The following is a 22,821-nucleotide window of genomic DNA, read 5'->3' as shown; positions in this document are numbered from 1 at the left end:
TCGAGACTCCTCGTCATGTCCGTGATCACATCGGGAACTCCGAACTAACTTCGTTACATCAAAATTCATAAACTCATAATAACTGTCATCGTAACGTTAAGCGTGCGGACCCTATGGTTCGAGAACAATGTAGACATGACCGAGACACATCTCTGGTCAATAACCAATAGTGGGACCTGGATGCCCATATTGGCTCCTACATATTCTACGAAGATCTTTATCGGTCAGACCGCATGACAACATACGTTGTTCCCTTTGTCATCGGTATGTTACTTGCCCGAGATTCGATCGTCGGTATCCAATACCTAGTTCAATCTCGTTATCGGCAAGTCTCTTTACTCGTTCCGTAATACATCATCTCACAACTAACATATTAGTTGCAGTGCTTGCAAGGCTTATGTGATGTGCATTACCGAGAGGGCCCAGAGATACCTCTCCGACAATCGGAGTGACAAATCCTAATCTCGAAATATGCCAACCCAACATCTACCTTTGGAGACACCTGTAGTACTCCTTTATAATCACCCAGTTACGTTGTGACGTTTGGTAGCACCCAAAGTGTTCCTCCGGTAGACGGGAGTTGCATAATCTCATAGTTATAGGAACATGTATAAGTCATGAAGAAAGCAATAGCAACATACTAAACGATCGGGTGCTAAGCTAATGGAATGGGTCAAGTCAATCAGATCATTCAACTAATGATGTGACCTTGTTAATCAAATAACAACTCTTTGTTCATGGTTAGGAAACATAACCATCTTTGATTAACGAGCTAGTCAAGTAGAGGCATACTAGTGACACTCTGTTTGTCTATGTATTCACACATGTATTATGTTTCCGGTTAATACAATTCTAGCATGAATAATAAACATTTATCATGATATAAGGAAATAAATAATAAATTTTATTATTGCCTCTAGGGCATATTTCCTTCAGTCTCCCACTTGCACTAGAGTTAATAATCTAGATTACACAGTAATGATTCTTACACCCATGGAGTCTTGGTGCTGATCATGTTTTGCTCGTGGAAGAGGCTTAGTCAACGGGTCTGCAACATTCATATCCATATGTATCTTGCAAATCTCTATGTATCCCACCTGGACTAGATCCCGGATGGAATTGAAGCGTCTCTTGATGTGCTTGGTCCTTTTGTGAAATCTAGATTCCTTTGCCAAGGCAATTGCACCAGTATTATCACAAAAGATTTTCATTGGACCCGATGCACTAGGTATGACACCTAGATCGGATATGAACTCCTTCATCCAGACTCCTTCATTTGCTGCTTCTGAAGCAGCTATGTACTCCGCTTCACATGTAGATCCCGCTACGACGCTTTGTTTCGAACTGCACCAACTGACAGCTCCACCGTTTAATGTAAACACGTATCCAGTTTGCGATTTAGAATCGTCCGGATCAGTGTCAAAGCTTGCATCAACGTAACCTTTTACGATGAGCTCTTTGTCACCTCCATATATGAGAAACATATCCTTGGTCCTTTTCAGGTATTTCAGGATGTTCTTGACCGCTGTCCAGTGATCCACTCCTGGATTACTTTGGTACCTCCCTGCCAGACTTATAGCAAGGCACACATCAGGTCTGGTACACAGCATTCCATACATGATAGAGCCTATGGTTGAAGCATAGGGAACATCTTTCATTTTCTCTCTATCTTCTGCAGTAGTCGGGCTTTGAGTCTTACTCAATCTCACACCTTGTAACACAGGCAAGAACCCTTTCTTTGCTTGATCCATTTTGAACTTTTTCAAAACTTTGTCAAGGTATGTGCTTTGTGAAAGTCCAATTAAGCGTCTCGATCTATATCTATAGATCTTAATGCCCAATATGTAAGCAGCTTCACCAAGGTCTTTCATTGAAAAACTCTTATTCAAGTATCCCTTTATGCTATCCAGAAATTCTATATTATTTCCAATCAATAATATGTCATCCACATATAATATCAGAAATGCTACAGAGCTCCCACTCACTTTCTTGTAAATACAGGCTTCTCCAAAAGTCTGTATAAAACCAAATGCTTTGATCACACTATCAAAGCGTTTATTCCAACTCCGAGAGGCTTGCACCAGTCCATAAATGGATCGCTGGAGCTTGCACACTTTGTTAGCTCCCTTTGGATCAACAAAACCTTCTGGTTGCATCATATACAACTCTTCTTCCAGAAATCCATTCAGGAATGCAGTTTTGACATCCATCTGCCAAATTTCATAATCATAAAATGCGGCAATTGCTAACATGATTCTGACAGACTTAAGCATCGCTACTGGTGAGAAGGTCTCATCGTAGTCAACCCCTTGAACTTGTCGAAAACCTTTTGCGACAAGTCGAGCTTTGTAGACAGTAATGTTACCATCAGCGTCAGTCTTCTTCTTGAAGATCCATTTATTCTCAATTGCTTGCCGATCATCGGGCAAGTTAACCAAAGTCCATACTTTGTTCTCATACATGGATCCCATCTCAGATTTCATGGCTTCAAGCCATTTTGTGGAATCTGGGCTCACCATCGCTTCTTCATAGTTCGTAGGTTCATCATGATCTAGTAGCATGACCTCCAGAACAGGATTACCGTACCACTCTGGTGCGGATCTCACTCTGGTTGATCTACGAGGTTCAGTAGTATCTTGATCTAAAGTTTCATGATCATCATCATTAGCTTCCTCACTTATTGGTGGTGTCGCAGAAATAGTTTTCTGTGATGTACTACTTTCCAATAAAGGAGTAGGTACAGTTACCTCGTCAAGTTCTACTTTCCTCCCACTCACTTCTTTCGAGAGAAACTCCTTCTCCAGAAAGTTTCCGAACTTAGCAACAAAAGTCTTGCCTTCGGATCTGTGATAGAAGGTGTATCCAATAGTTTCCTTTGGATATCCTATGAAGACACATTTCTCCGATTTGGGTTCGAGCTTATCAGGTTGAAGCTTTTTCACATAAGCATCGCAGCCCCAAACCTTCAGAAACGACAACTTTGGTTTCTTGCCAAACCACACTTCATAAGGCGTCGTCTCAACGGATTTTGATGGTGCCCTATTTAATGTGAATGCGTCCGTCTCTAGAGCGTATCCCCAAAACAATAGCGGTAAATTAGTAAGAGACATCATAGATCGCACCATATCTAGTAAAGTACGATTACGACGTTCGGACACACCATTACGCTGTGGTGTTCCGGGTGGCGTGAGTTGCGAAACTATTCCACAATTTTTCAAATGTACACCAAACTCGTAACTCAAATATTCTCCTTCACGATCAGATCGTAGAAACTTTATTTTCTTGTTACGATGATTTTCCACTTCACTCTGAAATTCTTTGAACTTTTCAAATGTTTCAGACTTATGTTTCATTAAGTAGATATACCCATATCTGCTTAAATCATCTGTGAAGGTGAGAAAATAACGATATCCGCCACGAGCCTCAATATTCATTGGACCACATACATCTATATGTATGATTTCCAACAAATCTGTTGCTCTCTCCATAGTTCCGGAGAACGGTGTTTTAGTCATCTTGCCCATGAGGCACGGTTCGCAAGTACCAAGTGATTCATAATCAAGTGGTTCCAAAAGTCCATCAGCATGGAGTTTCTTCATGCGCTTTACACCGATATGACCTAAACGGCAGTGCCACAAATAAGTTGCACCATCATTATCAACTCTGCATCTTTTGGCTTCAACATTATGAATATGTGTATCATTACTCTCGAGATTTAATAAAAATAGACCACTCTTCAAGGGTGCGTGACCATAAAATATATTACTCATATAAATAGAACAACCATTATTCTCTGATTTAAATGAATAACCGTCTCGCATCAAACAAGATCCAGATATAATGTTCATGCTCAACGCTGGCACCAAATAACAATTATTTAGGTCTAATATTAATCCCGAAGGTAGATGTAGAGGTAGTGTGCCGACCGCGATCACATCAACTTTGGAACCGTTTCCCACGCGCATCGTCACCTCGTCCTTAGCTAATCTTCGCTTAATCCGTAGTCCCTATTTCGAGTTGCAAATATTAGCAACAGAACCAGTATCAAATACACAGGTGCTACTGCGAGCATTAGTAATGTACACATCAATAACATGTATATCACATATACCTTTGTTCACCTTGCCATCCTTCTTATCCGCCAAATACTTGGGGCAGTTCCGCTTCCAGTGTCCAGTCTGCTTGCAGTAGAAGCACTCAGTTTCAGGCTTAGGTCCAGACTTGGGTTTCTTCTCTTGAGCAGCAACTTGCTTGCCGTTCTTCTTGAAGTTCCCCTTCTTCTTCCCTTTGCCCTTTTTCTTGAAACTAGTGGTCTTGTTGACCATCAACACTTGATGCTCCTTCTTGATTTCTACCTCCGCAGCTTTCAGCATTGCGAAGAGCTCGGGAATTGTCTTGTTCATCCCTTGCATATTATAGTTCATCACGAAGCTCTTGTAGCTTGGTGGCAGTGATTGGAGAATTATGTCAATGACGCAATCATCTGGAAGATTAACTCCCAATTGAATCAAGTGATTATTATACCCAGACATTTTGAGTATATGCTCACTGACAGAACTGTTCTCCTCCATCTTACAGCTATAGAACTTATTGGAGACTTCATATCTCTCAATCCGGGCATTTGCTTGAAATATTAACTTCAACTCCTGGAACATCTCATATGCTCCATGACGTTCAAAACGTCGTTGAAGTCCCGATTCTAAGCCGTAAAGCATGGCACACTGAACTATCGAGTAGTCATCAGCTTTGCTCTGCCAGACGTTCATAACATCTGGCGTTGCTCCAGCAGCAGGCCTGGCACCCAGCGGTGCTTCCAAGACGTAGTTCTTCTGTGCAGCAATGAGGATAATCCTCAAGTTACGGACCCAGTCCGTTTAATTGCTACCGTCATCTTTCAACTTTGCTTTCTCAAGGAACGCATTAAAATTCAACGGAACAACAGCACGAGCCATCTATCTACAATCAACATAAACAAGCAAGATACTATCAGGTACTAAGTTCATGATAAATTTAAGTTCAATTAATCATATTACTTAAGAACTCCCACTTAGATAGACATCCCTCTAATCCTCTTAAGTGATTACGTGATCCAAATCAACTAAACCATGTCCGATCATCACGTGAGATGGAGTAGTTTCATCGGTGAACATCATTATGTTGATCATATCTACTATATGATTCACGCTCGACCTTTCGGTCTCCGTGTTCTGAGGCCATATCTGTATATGCTTGGCTCGTCAAGTATAACCTGAGTACTCCGCGTGTGCAACTGTTTTGCACCCATTGTATTTGAACGTAGAGCCTATCACACCCGATCACGTGGTGTCTCAGCACGAAGAACTTTCGCAACGGTGCATACTCAGGGAGAACACTTCTTGATAATTTAGTGAGAGATCATCTTATAATGCTACCGTCAATCAAAGCAAGATAAGATGCATAAAAAGATAAACACCACATGCAATCAATATAAGTGATATGATATGGCCATCATCATCTTGTGCTTGTGATCTCCATCTCCGAAGCACCGTTGTGATCACCATCGTCACCGGCGCGACACCTTGATCTCCATCGTAGCATCGTTGTCGTCTCGCCAATCTTATGCTTCCACGACTATCACTACCGCTTAGTCATAAAGTAAAGCATTACATCGCGATTGCATTGCATACAATAAAGCGACAACCATATGGCTCCTGCCAGTTGCCGGTAACTCGGTTACAAAACATGATCATCTCATACAATAAAATCAGCATCATGCCTTGACCATATCACATCACAACATGCCCTGCAAAAACAAGTTAGACGTCCTCTACTTTGTTGTTGCAAGTTTTACGTGGCTGCTACGGGCTTAAGCAAGAACCAATCTCACGTACGCATCAAAACCACAACGATAGTTTGTCAAATAGACTCCGTTTTAACCTTCGCAAGGACCGGGCGTAGCCATACTTGGTTCAACTAAAGTTGGAGAGACAGTCGCCCGCAAGCCACCTGGGTGCAAAGCACGTCGGGGGAACCGGTCTCGCGTAAGCGTACGCGTAATGTTGGTCCGGTCGTCTCGTCCAACAATACCGCCGAACCAAAGTATGACATGCTGGTAGGTAGTATGACTTATATCGTCCACAACTCACTTGTGTTGTACTCGTGCAAATAACATCAAACCATAAAACCTAGGCTCTGATACCACTGTTGGGGAACGTAGTAATTTCAAAAAAATTCCTACGCACACGCAAGATCATGGTGATGCATAGCAACGAGGGGAGAGTATGATCTACGTACCCTTGTAGATCGCAACGGAAGCGTTGACTCAACGTAGAGGAAGTAGTCGTACGTCTTCTTCCCGATCCGACCAATCCAAGCACCGTTACTCCGGCACCTCCGAGTTCTTAGCACACGTACAGCTCGATGACGATCCCCGGGCTCCGATCCAGCAAAGCGTCGGGGAAGAGTTCCGTCAGCACGATGGCGTGGTGATGATCTTGATGTTCTACCGACGCAGGGCTTCGCCTAAGCACTACAACGATATGATCGAGGTGGAATATGGTGGCAGGGGGCACCGCACACGGCTAAGGAACGATCTCAATGATCAACTTGTGTCTAGAGGTGCCCCCTGCCTCCGTATATAAAGGAGCCAAGGGGGAGGGGGCCGCCGGCCAGGAGGAGGGTGCAGGAGGAGTCCTACTCCTACCGGGAGTAGGACTCCCCCCCCCAATCCTAGTTGGACTAGGATTCCCCGAGGGGGAAAGAGAGAGAGGGGGGCCGGCCACCTCTCCTAGTCCTAATAGGACTAGGGGAGGGGGGAGGCGCGCGGCCACCTTGGGCTGCCCCTTTCTCCTTTCCACTAAAGCCCATTAAGGCCCATATGGCTCCCGGGGGGTTCCGGTAACCTCCCGGTACTCTGGTAAAATCCCGATTTCACCCGGAACACTTCCGATATCCAAATATAGGCTTCCAATATATCAATCTTTATGTCTCGACCATTTCGAGACTCCTCGTCATGTCCGTGATCACATCCGGGACTCCGAACTAACTTCGGTACATCAAAATTCATAAACTCATAATAACTGTCATCATAACGTTAAGCGTGCGGACCCTATGGTTCGAGAACAATGTAGACATGACCGAGAAACGTCTCTGGTCAATAACCAATAGCGGGACCTGGATGCCCATATTGGCTCCTACATATTCTACGAAGATCTTTATCGGTCAGACCGCATGACAACATACGTTGTTCCCTTTGTCATCGGTATGTTACTTGCCCGAGATTCGATCGTCGGTATCCAATACCTAGTTCAATCTCGTTACCGGCAAGTCTCTTTACTCGTTCCGTAATACATCATCTCACAACTAACATATTAGTTGCAGTGCTTGCAAGGCTTATGTTATGTGCATTACCGAGAGGGACTAGAGATACCTCTCCGACAATCGGAGTGACAAATCCTAATCTCGAAATACGCCAACCCAACATCTACCTTTGGAGACACCTGTAGTACTCCTTTATAATCACCCAGTTACGTTGTGACGTTTGGTAGCACCCAAAGTGTTCCTCCGGTAGACGGGAGTTGCATAATCTCATAGTTATAGGAACATGTATAAGTCATGAAGAAAGCAATAGCAACATACTAAACGATCGGGTGCTAAGCTAATGGAATGGGTCAAGTCAATCAGATCATTCAACTAATGATGTGACCTTGTTAATCAAATAACAACTCTTTGTTCATGGTTAGGAAACATAACCATCTTTGATTAACGAGCTAGTCAAGTAGAGGCATACTAGTGACACTCTGTTTGTCTATGTATTCACACATGTATTATGTTTCCGGTTAATACAATTCTAGCATGAATAATAAACATTTATCATGATATAAGGAAATAAATAATAACTTTTATTATTGCCTCTAGGGCATATTTCCTTTAGTTGGGACTTGTGCATTTGCGCTTTGCGAGCATCTTCATGATGATGGTGTCGCTGTCATGCTTGAGCTCGTAGTAGATGTCGTTCATCATCGTCGTGCAAATGTTGCTTGGAGGTGACTTGCCCTTCATGATGATGTGGATCACGAATGTGATGGTGGTCGCCATGGAGATGTGGACGTGGACGACTTGCACTTGTATCATTTTTGCGCTCTGAAGACTTGTGACTTGAACGTCGCCGCCTTGAGGATGATGAAGGGGAAGCGCGGTTGATCAACAAGGTCCAAATCTCCTCCATCCTTGCATCTTGCTCCTTCTTCTATGCGGAAAACTTGTTGTTGAAGTTGTCCCTTCTCCTAGCTTCGGAATATCGTAAGTCGGTGGTGATGTTATCGATGACTTGCATTGCTTGTTGTAGTCCGAAGTGGGGAGTGTTGGTGTTTGAGTTGTTCACACCGTCGTTGTTGTCGAAGACCGGAAGTGAAATGCCTTGTCTATCCATCACAAGACTCGAGCAAATATGAGTGGGAGAAAGAGTAGAACTAGACCAAATGTACCTTATCCAATGTTGAAGATGGATCAATGAGCACTCAATAATGTAAGAAGGAAATAGCACAATTGGTACCGATCTCATCAATTCTCACACCTACACAAGTAACGCTTGTGGTGGAGTTCGGTGAGGATAGTGGCACAAAAAATTAATGCAAAATGTTAGCAAGAGTCAATAATGTTGAAAGAGATTCACAAATTCGCAAGTAAAACAAGTAGACCAATAGCAATATGTGCCACACAGAAACACACACACACGGATAGGTAAATGGGGTCGTGCAAGCACAAAATGTGGAATCCACGGAAAACGCTCGTGTTGCACAACTCAAGAGAGACGCTAGCATGATTGCTCAATAGGCGGATACGACACTTGTGCACAACCTATGATATGCAAAATGTATCAACTTTCTATCCCAAGTATGCTATGTATGATGTTCCGGTGGTATGATCCAAGATGATTGGATATGATAATCTTATATGCAATGTGGTATGATGCTATGGCTATTGCTTACAAGCTCTTTTGTTTCTCCTTTTCTTTGCTTAAAAGCTTTTTTCTCTTTTTTTGTATGGCCACTTTTGCACAATGTACAAACCAGGATAGCAATTGTGTATATGCGGGAACAAACTTGAGGCACATGAGATGATATGATACCAATATTATATGGTATGTATGCAATGGATGGTGTAGATCACTAATGTGCACAAGTAACGTTGCCGACAATACTCGAATGGCTAGTCTCGATAGGCAAGTGATGCAAAATGGGCTAGGCGTTATCAATGCAATTGCAAGGGGAATGTACAATGGTGGGATACCATGATACCAAGATGATACCGACATGGAGGTTACCATTAGTGGCGATGATGAGTGGCGGTGTTCTTGATGTAGATACCAAGATGATGGAGACTCGTCCCTAAGTAACCGAAACACCTTAGGAAACGCAAAAACCACGAACTCAAAATCTCAAAGGAAAATGTCAAATGGTGGTAGCGGGATGCGGTGCTGGTGTTGCGAAAGTGGAGGATATGTTGGGTTTTGTGATTCAGAGTTGAAGGTCGCCATCCCTAAGTAGCCGAAACACCTTAGGAGACACAACTCACACCTCAAACAAAATTGGGTTAATTTGGGGTGGCGGAAGTGTATGGTGGGTAAGCCTATCAAAAGTTATGGAGGTGGTTGACAGAGAAGCAACCGTCCCTAAGTAGCCTAAACACCTTAGGAGACTCAAATCACAACTCAAACAACCACTAATGCTATATGGATCAAAATGGGTTAGGTTGCGGAAGTCGGTGGTGGTAATGCAGATGATGTGGTGAAGGCACTAGGCAAAGATGCCAAAGTTCCAAAATATTGATGGATTCAAATGATGTTTGAAGTATGTTTTTGGGAAGGGGGATGTCAATAGCTTCAAAACGAGCTAAAGAACGTCAAAATCGGAGTTCGGATGAATTATTTATGGCCGAACAAAAAATCAGCAGAAGTTGATATCTACAGGTAGCGGACGTCCGGTAATGGACGGATGTCCGGTCGTCGGACGTCCGGTCGGGCTCGGAAATCCGCAGTTTCATCTCGGGTTTGGGGTTACGGTCATCCGGTAAAGGTTGGATGTCCGGTGGGTCGGGGTCAACGCAGGATTTGAGCTCCGGGACATGATTTTGGGCGGAATTTGGGGATTTTGGGGTCAAAATTGACGAGATTTCATGGATGAAAGATGGGGAAACTTTGGGAAATGCTAGATCCACTTGAAACCAAGCAAATCCACGGATCAAGATCAACAAAACATCGTCAAACCAACAAATCACAAAAAAATTGGGGGCTATTTTTGGTGGGGATTTTCGAAATTTAGGGAAGAACACAACAAAGTCAAGCTATAAAACGAAGAGGGGAGGCTCTGAAATTGTGATCAACGTGGCTCATGATACCAAGATGATGTAGGGTGGAACCCTATCCGTCCGATCTTTCATGAAAGGAGTGGATCCCAATGAGGAACACGAGGGGAAACACGAGGGAAAACACGAGAGAAGCACTCAATCCCACAAGATTAGGTCACACATATGCTAGATCCTCGAAACACAAAAGGAGATACAAGATCCACGATCAACAAAGGACGATACAAAGGTAACCAGTTCTTCTCCGTGAGGAGGCCTTGAGGGGTCTTCCCATGAATGGGTCTTGAATCCAAGGTGGATCTTCTCCAAGAGGTAACGGTCCCTCGCAATGGAGTAGATCCGGATGGATGAGCCAAGCTCTATCTGACATATGAGCTAACACAATGCAAACCCTAGCTAGGAGGTGTGTAACACCCTCAATGCGACTATATCTCCCACGTGTCGAGGCATGACTTAGAGGCATAATCGCATTGAAGGCATATGTCGCAAGTGAGGTAATCTTCACACAACCCATGTAATACATAAGGGAAAGAGATACATAGTTGGCTTACAATCGCCACTTCACACAATTACATGAATAAAGCATTACATCAAACAGATACAATCAAGGTCCGACTACGGAACCAAAATAAAAGAAGAACCCCAAATGCGACAAAGGTCCCCGATCGACCCCAACTGGGCTCCACTACTGATCGACTAGAACGAAACAACATAAAGGACAAGATCTTCATCGAGCTCCTCCTGAGCTTGGTTGCGTCATCTGCACAGACTCATCGGCACCTGCAAACTGGTTTTGGAAGTATCTGTGAGCCACGGGACTCAGCAATCTCGCACCCTCGCGATCAAGACTATTTAAGCTTATGGGTAAGGTAAAAGGTATGAGGTGGAGCTGCAGCAAGCGACTAGCATATATGGTGGCTAACATACGCAAATGAGAGCAAGAAGAGAAGGCAAAGCACGGTCGATAAAAGTATGATCAAGAAGTGATCCTATAGCAACCTACGTCAAGCATAACTCCAACAACCGTGTTCACTTCCCGGACTCTGCCGGAAAGAGACCATCACGGTTACACACGCGGTTGATTCATTTTAATTAAGGTCAAGTTCAGGTTTTCTACAACCGGACATTAACAAATTCCCATCTGCCCATAACCGCGGGCACGGCTTTCGAAAGTTCAAATCCCTGCAGGGGTGTCCCAACTTAGCCCATAACAAGCTCTCATGGTCAACGAAGGAATAGACCTCCACCCGAGACGTTCCGATCAGACTCGGTATCCCGATACAACAAGACATTTCGACAGGGTAAAACTAAACCAGCAACACCGCCCGAATGTGCTGACAAATCCCGATAGGAGCTTCACATATCTCTTTCTCAGGGCACACTCAGATTGTCCTAGGTACGGGTAGGCCAGCCCAGAGTTGCCCCTGGTGGCCACCGGTAGCTGACAGGTGGACCAACACTCAGAGGAGCACTGGCCCGGGGGGGTAAAATAATGATGACCCTCAGGAGCGCGACTCCCAAGGGAAAAGAGAAGGCTAGGTGGAAAATGGTAAAACCAATGTTGGGCATTGCTGGAAGAGCTTTACTTAAGGCGAACTGTCAAGGGGTTCCCATAATAGCCCAACCGCATAAGGAACGCAAAATCCGGGAACATAACACCGATATGACGGAAACTAGGGCGGCAAGAGTGGAACAAAACACCAGGCATAAGGCCGAGCCTTCCACCCTTCACCAAGTATATGGATGCATTAAGATAACAAGATAATATAATGATATCCCAACAAGTAAATAAATGTTCCAACAAGGAACGACATCTCCATGTTCCAACAAGGAACAAACTTCAATCTTCACCTGCAACTAACAACGCTATAGGAGGGGCTGAGCAAAGCGGTAACATAGCCAAACAACGGTTTTCTAGGACATGGTGGGTTAGAGGTTTAACATGGCAATTTGGGAGGCTGACAAGCAAAAGGTAGGCATCGTAGCATTGGCATAGCAAAAGAGCGAGGAAACTAGCATAGCAAAGATAGTAGTGATTTCGAGGGTGTGATCATCTTGCCTGAAATCCCGCAAGGAAGAAGAACGAGTCCATGAAGAAGACAAATGGAACGTAGACGAACGAATCCTCACAACACGACGTTATCGGAACCAACCCGAAGAAGCAACACCGGAAAAGAGCAAACAACATAGTAAACAACCACCACATAATCATGGCATGATGCACAAACAATTATGATGCATGTCCGGTTTAATGAAGCATGGCATGGCAAAGTGCACAAGCAATCCTACAAATTAAGTGGAGCTCAATATGCATCGGGATGCATGTTGACAAAACACCACATCAATTATTTAGTTCTCTCTCGTTTATGTACCCCAACAATATTAAATGTCGATTAACATGGCAAGAGGTGAAGCACAACAAAACTACCTATCTAGTCAAGGTTAAATGAGGCCGGAAACAACGAACAACAATTCCGGAAAATCCTCATATGCATAATTTAAGGTTTGGTACTGTTCTGCCCTAAACACAATTTTAGAGTTGTTAAGCATGCAAAGTAATGCCACCATGATAAACTAGGCAAAATTCTACCCCATTTACATTTAAGGTTCATTAAAATCCGAGTTACGGTTATTAAGTTATGAATTAAATCATTTTAACATGGCATAGGAGCAAATTAATGCAAACAACATTTTTAATATTTTAAACATAGATGAAAGTTGGATATTATTAATCTACACAAAATTCTGAGCAAGTATCATATATAAATCATTTTAATCAGATGCATGGTTTGTGAGTTTTTATATGCATGAACATGAGGGTCTAATCTGTAAAACTGGCAATCTCTGGATAATTGGACAAATTCACAGAACGAGAAAAAAACATGAACGGGCTGAATCTGTCTGGCCCAACCGCATGAAAAAAAACAGAGGCGGGGCGCTGGGGCGGCTCACCCATGGGCCCGGCCCGTTAGCAGAGAGGAGGAGGCAGGCCGAGGCGGGGACGGCGCGCTGGGCCGGACTCGGGGCCTGCGAAGGAGTCAACGGGGGCGCTCGTTGTCTCCCGATCGGATCGGGGAGGTAGGGCGAGGCGGCGATCCATGGCGACGACGCCGGCGAGGCTGGGCGACGAGCCGGCGAGGGAACGGCGGATCCCGGTCCGGCGGGGCCAGATCCGGTGGATCCCGGCCGGGTTCGGGTGAAGACATGGCCGGCGGCGGCGAACTCCATGGCGTCGGGTCCCTAAAGCGGCGAGCTGGGGGTCGGCGGCGAGTTGCTCCAGCGAGCCGGACGAGGTGGCGCAGAGGAACGGCGACGAGGCTCCGGTGCGGCAGAAGCGAGGAGGCGGCGGCGGAGGAAGACTCGGGCGGCGGCGGTGCGGATCTGGCCCGGGGCGGCTCGGGCGGGCCGGCCACGGGCTCCTCGGGTCCGGCCGCGCGGGAGGAGAGAGAGAGGGCGAGGTGGCGGCTCCGGCTTGGATAGCGGCGGCGGCAGGGTGATGTGGCGAGCTCCGATTCATCGGAGTGAGGTGGCGGTGGCGGTGGACATTATCCGGCCGCTGGTGGGATGCCTTGTCCGGCGGCGTGAGGAGCGGGGCTAGGGTTTGATCTGCGCGGAATTTCGGAGGGGATGACATATATATATATATATAGGTAGAGGGAGCTAGGAGAGTCCAAATGAGGTGCGGTTTTCGGCCACGCGATCGTGATCGAACGCTCTAGATGATGGAGCAGAGTTAGGTGTGTTTTGGGCCAAAATGGAAGGGGGTTGGGCTGCAACACACACGAGGCCTTCTCGGTCCCTCGGTTAACCGTTGGAGTATCAAACGAAGTCCAAATGGTACGAAACTTGACAGGCGGTCTACTGGTAGTAAACCAAGGCCGCTTGGCAAGTCTCGGTCCAATCCGGAAATGTTTAATCCCCACACAAGAAAGAAAGGTAGAAATGACCACCGGAGGAGAACGAAGCGCCGGATTGCAAAACGGACAACGGGGAAAATGCTCGGATGCATGAGACGAATGCGTATGCAAATGAAATGCGCATGATGACATGATATGCAATGCATGACACACAAGCAATGACAAAGCAACAACAGCGAATAACTGAACGACACCTGGCACATCGGTCTCGGGGCGTTACAAAACTCCACCACTACGAGAGGATCTCGTCCTGAGATCTAGAATGGCACCGGAGGGACAACGGAAGAGAAAGAGAAGAGGTAAAACTAAGTTTCTTCATTGACAAACGAGTGAAACCAAAGAACCTTACAAAGGTTGAACAAGTTGAAAGGAATAAAACCATGGAGGTGAACGAAGTTGAAAAACACTCCGTTAGGAACGAGGAACAATGAAGAACAAATTCGGGCAGCACTCCGATTGAAAAGAAAAGGAATTGAATAAGAACTTGGTAAGGTGAGAAGATGCTTGATGAAATCACAACACACTGCCTCCGGAACTATTGAATGAATGTAACAAGGGGTAAGAAAGATCTCAGACAGCACTCCGATTGAACAGAGATGAAAGACTTGATAAGGCGAAAAGAACTTGAGCAAAATGGCACAACACTCCGGTTAAATGGGTAGGCATGAAAAGAACATGATCTTGACACACAATATGATGGATTGAAGAGAGCAACATCACCATGCCTCCAGAACAAAAGAATAGACGATAAATAATTGAAATAAAAGAATGGAGAAGCAAATGCCAACTTCTGTCACAAAAAGAGTTTGAGAAGGCATCCTTAGGAGAAGGGTCGAACGGAGTTATTGGAAAAACCAACAACGAAAAGAACAAGGTTGTAGTGGGCTTATGGAGAACATCTCAAACTATGAGGTGAAATTGTGCCACTAATGGAAACGATATATATTAGATTGATAACAACAAGGAGATGAGAAGCTTATTTCACCGTTGGGGGTAGATGAAGGACTTGGGTCAATTATAAGCACCATAAAACAACAATCCTTAGGGAAGGCTTTTGGTGAAGTATAACCCAAGATAATTTCAAAGAAGAGATTGAAGGATTTAAAATACCTCATTCTTAACAACATGTGAATCATGAATTTCAATTATCAAGAATGACATAATATCACCTCCAATGATATGATAGAGAGAATTGAACTCCGGATTACAAGAAGAAGAATGCTTGAGTTTCTTAGAAAATAATCTCGATGAACACTTCGAGAAGGAATATAAATCCTTGATGAACCATCATGTAGAACCTCCAAGAAGAACTCCGGTAACGAAAGGATAACGAGAAGAAAGAGAAGTTGAAAGCACAAGGTGAAACCTTGTACTGATTTAGATGTATCTCCGTGATGATATAATTGAGAGAACTTGGACCTCCGGAAAAGAAAAGATGAAACAAGTGAAACGAAGAATTTAATCATCGTGAACAACTCCGGAAGAAAAGATTAACATATGGATGAAACAAGAATAAGAATTATACTATGCTTAACCTTCACCAATTAAATTGATGACAAACAACAGATTTGGCACACTACTTATTCTCGTATCAAGGATTAAGAGAGATATATCATAAATTTGAGAACGTCTTCAACGAACCACCGGTAGGATTGGAACAATGCATGAATTGATATGATGAACAAGGAAAAGAGATCTTGAAAGAACCACCGTAAGAATTGAAAATGAACGAAGAGGAAAAAAATAAAGAAACACCGGGAAGAATTGGAGAACAAATGAAGATACTTGAGGGGAATTTATATACATGAGAACGAAGAGATCACGAGCTGATAAAAGAATACTTGAATGATGCACCGGTATGATTTGGAGAATGATAACAGAAAGTTGAGAATTAATAAATCTGAATTGATGGACTCCGGATAATCAAACTGAGAAAACTCTGAATTACTCCGGATGGGTGAAAAGAATTCTCACGATCAAAACAATTATGAGAGGATGGCATGAAGCTAGAACCACGAGTCTCTGAGAGAACGGATAAGATATGGAGGAAAAACTCCTCTTCGGTCTTCAAAATCCAAGAATGACGACGAGTAACACCACCAAGAATTATTGAGGCACACCAGAATGAAGAATGGAAAAGTTGAGCCAACGATGAAAAGAATTTGAAAGATCTAGGAGAAAACATTTGACTGATGACAAATCATTCTTACGTCAAACTTGGAAAAGAATTGAAAATAACTCCGGAAAAAGAGAAGAAGAGTCAGGTAAGATCCTGGGAAAAGACCTGTGGGTTAGGGCCCACTCAAAAGAAACACCGTAGAACGATTTAAAAGAGAGAATGCACCTGTTGAATTAAAAGGCTATGATAAGATAACAATCTCAAAAGATCTTGAAAGACTCTTGAATGACAAGACGAGCCTTTTGAGAAAGCTTGAGCACGCCGGAACAAAAGAATAGTGAGAAGTGAATTATTATGAGGTGCACCGGTATGAGAAGGCATTGAAATGAGGAAAGGGTGAGATCAACAAAGCTTGACTTGAAACCACCGGAGAAGATAAAAGAAACAAAGAATGATGAACTAGAAGCTCCGTTAGTATCTTCACGAGAATCACCGGATAAGAATATTGATAGAAAAAGAATGGAGAGGCTTCACATCAATAAGATGGTACTTGATTAAGAAATCTGAGTCCTTGAAGAAAACAAAGGGAGGGAGGGTGGGAAAAACAAAGGCAACTTGGAGGAATGAACACCGTTGGGAAAACTGAGATTGAATCTTGCGGATGTTTAGAATGAACGGATCCACTTGAAGAGAAGCACACCGGTTAAAAAGGGTTGACATGACTATCTCGATTATCATGAAGGATTGGTATTCACATCAGAGTATTATAACACCGCTTAGGCAAGGTATGGAATCAACATTTGACTTCGAAGCAACTCGAATACCACAACTCAAAACAAAAACAAAGGATTGGCTTGCGGAATCAGCCGGAACAAACATATGATAGAGATTTCGTCCGAAGTTTTCGTGGTGGGGCCTACACGGGCTCGATCGTACAGCACCATCATGTACAAGGCAGTGCACATGACATACGAAGCGTCCCCGAGTCAGCATAGCCAAGGACTCATTAAGACACAACGAGACCACTGTAAAACCGACCGTGAATAGGCGGACCACTAGACGTCGAACCCCAATTTCATAACATACATCTGTTGAAAAGATATCCTAAGAGCTACTTGAATTCCCACCTATGAAACTCCCGAAATTTTTCGGTTATGCAATCAGGTGTTGGGGATACAGGGGAAGCATAATATCTCACCCAAATCTAGCAAATCCTACATCCAGCTGTATCCATCCTTCAACACATAACCAAGAAGCCTTCGGAAATCATCTACCTCAACCTTCGAAAAGCATCCGTTATACAAGTTATGGCAATACTCCCGAACTCCCGCCCCAGTACTGGTTGGCGTCGAGGTTGTCTCACCAACAACTGCATAAAGAGATTTTCGATGTCGGCGTACTAAACTCAGGTATTCCAGAACTGCAACGATAAAATTATGACGACAACACCTCAGAGCTCAACTCCCCAGGACACTTCCACTAAACCCCTGACAGGAGGCACCAAGACAATGTTCTCATCATAAAACCATCGGAACGATTCCAAGATACCCGCGTGATCCTAAATTTTTTTAGTGAAATTTGAGAAGAGAAGAGTCAAAACTCTACGTCAGGATGCCTTACCAGAGCGATGAGGAGACTGGGAAGTAAAAGAATTCCTAAACTCTCTGATATATAATTCCTAAAAGACTCAAAACATTTTTCTAGACACAACTCGGCTGCTAAAAACGATCAAGCAATGGGGGCTCCTAAGGTCGGGGAAGGCTCTGATACAAACTTGTAACACCCTCGATGCGACTATATCTCCCACGTGTCGAGGCACGACTTAGAGGCATAATCGCATTGAAGGCATATGTCGCAAGTGAGGTAATCTTCACACAACCCATGTAATACATAAGGGAAAGAGATACATAGTTGGCTTACAATCGCCACTTCACACAATTACATGAATAAAGCATTACATCAAACAGATACAATCAAGGTCCGACTACAGAACCAAAATAAAAGAAGACCCCAAATGCGACAAAGGTCCCCGATCGACCCCAACTGGGCTCCACTACTGATCGACTAGAACGAAACAACATAAAGGACAAGATCTTCATCGAGCTCCTCCTGAGCTTGGTTGCGTCATCTGCACGGACTCATCGGCACCTGCAAACTGGTTTTGGAAGTATCTGTGAGCCACGGGGACTCAGCAATCTCGCACCCTCGCGATCAAGACTATTTAAGCTTATGGGTAAGGTAAAAGGTATGAGGTGGAGCTGCAGCAAGCGATTAGCATATATGGTGGCTAACATACGCAAATGAGAGCGAGAAGAGAAGGCAAAGCACGGTCGATAAAAGTATGATCAAGAAGTGATCCTATAGCAACCTACGTCAAGCATAACTCCAACAACCGTGTTCACATCCCGGACTCCGCCGGAAAGAGACCATCACGGTTACACATGCGGTTGATTCATTTTAATTAAGGTCAAGTTCAGGTTTTCTACAACCGGACATTAACAAATTCCCATCTGCCCATAACCGCGGGCACGACTTTCGAAAGATCAAATCCCTGCAGGGGTGTCCCAACTTAGCCCATCACAAGCTCTCATGGTCAACGAAGGAATAGACCTCCACCCGAGACGTTCCGATCAGACTCGGTATCCCGATACAACAAGACATTTCGACAGGGTAAAACTAAACCAGCAACACCGCCCGAATGTGCTGACAAATCCCGATAGGAGCTTCACATATCTCTTTCTCAGGGCACACTCAGATTGTCCTAGGTACGGGTAGGCCAGCCCAGAGTTGCCCCTGGTGGCCACCGGTAGCTGACAGGTGGACCAACACTCAGAGGAGCACTGGCCCGGGGGGGTAAAATAATGATGACCCTCAGGAGCGCGACTCCCAAGGGAAAAGAAAAGGCTAGGTGGCAAATGGTAAAACCAATGTTGGGCATTGCTGGAAGAGCTTTACTTAAGGCGAACTGTCAAGGGGTTCCCATAATAGCCCAACCGCGTAAGGAACGCAAAATCCGGGAACATAACACCGATATGACGGAAACTAGGGCGGCAAGAGTGGAACAAAACACCAGGCATAAGGCCGAGCCTTCCACCCTTCACCAAGTATATAGATGCATTAAGATAAGAAGATAATATAATGATATCCCAACAAGTAAATAAATGTTCCAACAAGGAACGACATCTCCATGTTCCAACAAGGAAAAACTTCAATCTACACCTGCAACTAACAACGCTATAAGAGGGGCTGAGCAAAGCGGTAACATAACCAAACAACGGTTTGCTAGGACATGGTGGGTTAGAGATTTAACATGGCAATTTGGGAGGCTGACAAGCAAAAGGTAGGCATCGTAGCATTGGCATACCAAAAGAGCGAGCAAACTAGCATAGCAAAGATAGTAGTGATTTCGAGGGTGTGATCATCTTGCCTGAAATCCCGTAAGGAAGAAGAACGAGTCCATGAAGAAGACAAACGGAACGTAGACGAACGAATCCTCACAACACGACGTTATCGGAACCAACCCGAAGAAGCAACACCGGAAAAGAGCAAACAACATAGTAAACAACCACCACATAATCATGGCATGATGCACAAACAATTATGATGCATGTCCGGTTTAATGAAGCATGGCATGGCAAAGTGCACAAGCAATCCTACAAATTAAGTGGAGCTCAATATGCATCGGGATGCATGTTAACAAAACACCACATCAATTATTTAGTTCTCTCTCGTTTATGTACCCCAACAATATTAAATGTCGACTAACATGGCAAGAGGTGAAGCACAACAAAACTACCTATCTAGTCAAGGTTAAATGAGGCCGGAAACAACGAACAACAATTCCGGAAAATCCTCATATGCATAATTTAAGGTTTGGTACTGTTCTGCCCTAAACACAATTTTAGAGTTGTTAAGCATGCAAAGTAATGCCACCATGATAAACTAGGCAAAATTCTACCCCATTTACATTTAAGGTTCATTAAAATCCGAGCTACGGTTATTAAGTTATGAATTAAATCATTTTAACATGGCATAGGAGCAAATTAATGTAAACAACATTTTTAATATTTTAAACATAGATGAAAGTTGGATATTATTAATCTCCACAAAATTCTAAGCAAGTATCATATATAAATCATTTTAATCAGATGCATGGTTTGTGAGTTTTTATATGCATGAACATGAGGGTCTAATCTGTAAAACTGGCAATCTCTGGATAATTGGACAAATTCACAGAACGAGAAAAAAACATGATCGGGCTGAATCTGTCTGGCCCAACCGCATGAAAAAAAAACAGAGGCGGGGCGCTGGGGCGGCTCACCCATGGGCCCGGCCCGTTAGCAGAGAGGAGGAGGCGGGCCGAGGCGGGGACGGTGCGCTGGGCCGGACTCGGGGCCCGCGAAGGAGTCAACGGGGGTGCTCGTTGTCTCCCGATCGGATCGGGGAGGCAGGGCGAGGCGGCGATCCATGGCGACAACGCCGGCGAGGCTGGGCGACGAGCCGGCGAGGGAACGGCGCCGGGGAAGCGGGGACGGCGGATCCCGGTCCGGCGGGGCCAGATCCGGTGGATCCCGGCCGGGTTCGGGTGAAGACATGGCCGGCGGCGGCGAACTCCATGGCGTCGGGTCCCTAAAGCGGCGAGCTGGGGGTCGCCGGCGAGCTGCTCCAGCGAGCCGGACGAGGTGGCGCAGAGGAACGGCGACGAGGCTCCGGTGCGGCAGAAGCGAGGAGGCGGCGGCGGAGGAAGACTCGGGCGGCGGCGGTGCGGATCTGGCCCGGGGCGGCTCGGGCAGGCCGGCCACGGGCTCCTCGGGTCCGGCCGCGCGGGAGGAGAGAGAGAGGGCGAGGTGGCGGCTCCGGATTGGATAGCGGCGGCGGCAGGGTGATGTGGCGAGCTCCGATTCGTCGGAGTGAGGTGGCGGTGGCGGTGGACATTGTCCGGCCGCTGGTGGGATGCCTTGTCCGGCGGCGCGAGGAGCGGGGCTAGGGTTTGATCTGCGCGGAATTTCGGAGGGGATGACATATATATATATAGGTAGAGGGAGCTAGGAGAGTCCAAATGAGGTGCGGTTTTCGGCCACGCGATCGTGATCAAACGCTCTAGATGATGGAGCAGAGTTAGGTGGGTTTTGGGCCAAAATGGAAGGGGGTTGGGCTGCAACACACACGAGGCCTTCTCGGTCCCTCGGTTAACCGTTGGAGTATCAAACGAAGTCCAAATGGTACGAAACTTGACAGGCGGTCTACCGGTAGTAAACCAAGGCCGCTTGGCAAGTCCCGGTCCAATCTGGAAATGTTTAATCGCCACACAAGAAAGAAAGGTAGAAATGACCACCGGAGAAGAACGAAGCGCCGGATTGCAAAACTGACAACAGGGAAAATGCTCGGATGCATGAGACGAATGCGTATGCAAATGAAATGCGCATGATGACATGATATGCAATGCATGACACGCAAGCAATGACAAAGCAACAACAGTGAATAACTGAACGACACCTGGCACATCGGTCTCTGGGCGTTACAAGGTGGAGGAGTATATATAGTATAAACCACGAAGGGGGTAAGAGGAAGAGGGATGCAAGGCCAAAGGCCCGCAGCTGCACACAGGCAGGTACCGGACATCCGGCGGGGGTCGGACGTCCGGTGGCTCGGGACGGTCCAGACATCCGGAAGGCTTCGGACTTCTGCTGATATCATTCTGTGAAGGTGGCACTGGTCGTCCGATCGGCGTCGGTCATCCGGGCGCTGAAGGGTGTCGGACGTCCGACGGCTAGCGGTCGTCCGGACGTTGTAGAGTTGGAGCTGGGCTTTCCGGCTTGTGCGTCTTCCAGGCGTCGGACGTCTGGTCCAGACCGTTCGTCTGGTGGCTGTAGATTTCTAGTAGCTTCTCCGTTCGGTCCTTGTACTTGGTGTCTGACGGTGACCTGGACTAGGGGAGTACTCACTGCGTCGTCTCCCGACCAGCTGGATCGGGCTAAGGGCCCCTATGATGATCCACTAATGGGCTAGTTTGGACAGCCCATGCCGTATACAAGGGAGATCCCACAAGTATTGGCGGCCAAGACGAGGACAATTCTAAACGCTAGGCCTCTGGTGTGTTATATAAACCGAGCCAGGCTAGTCAATAGACATCTCATATTCATCGCTCCAAGACGCCTAACTTAGGACCCCTACTATGAGATACCCCGGATATAGAACCAACATTGGTGCTTTTATTGAGAGCCTCCTAGGTGTCGACACGGATCGACGGCATAAATCAGGTGTTATGATTTCAATTCAATTTATTCTGCCTACATCAGATTTTCTTTCGCAATTATTGTCTTCAGTATTTCTCTATTTTGTTTACAGACTAGTTTTGATCTCGTGCCGCGTTGGGCGATCCAGGTATACTAGGCGAACTGAGGCCACCGTCGGGCAGGCATGCGTCATGCAGTGTCGGCA

This window comes from Triticum urartu, chromosome 3A (assembly GCF_056163025.1).
Source record: "Triticum urartu cultivar PI428250 chromosome 3A, HENAU_Tu73, whole genome shotgun sequence".
Classification (NCBI taxonomy): Eukaryota; Viridiplantae; Streptophyta; class Magnoliopsida; order Poales; family Poaceae; genus Triticum; species Triticum urartu.
Note: the sequence above shows the minus strand (reverse complement) of the source record.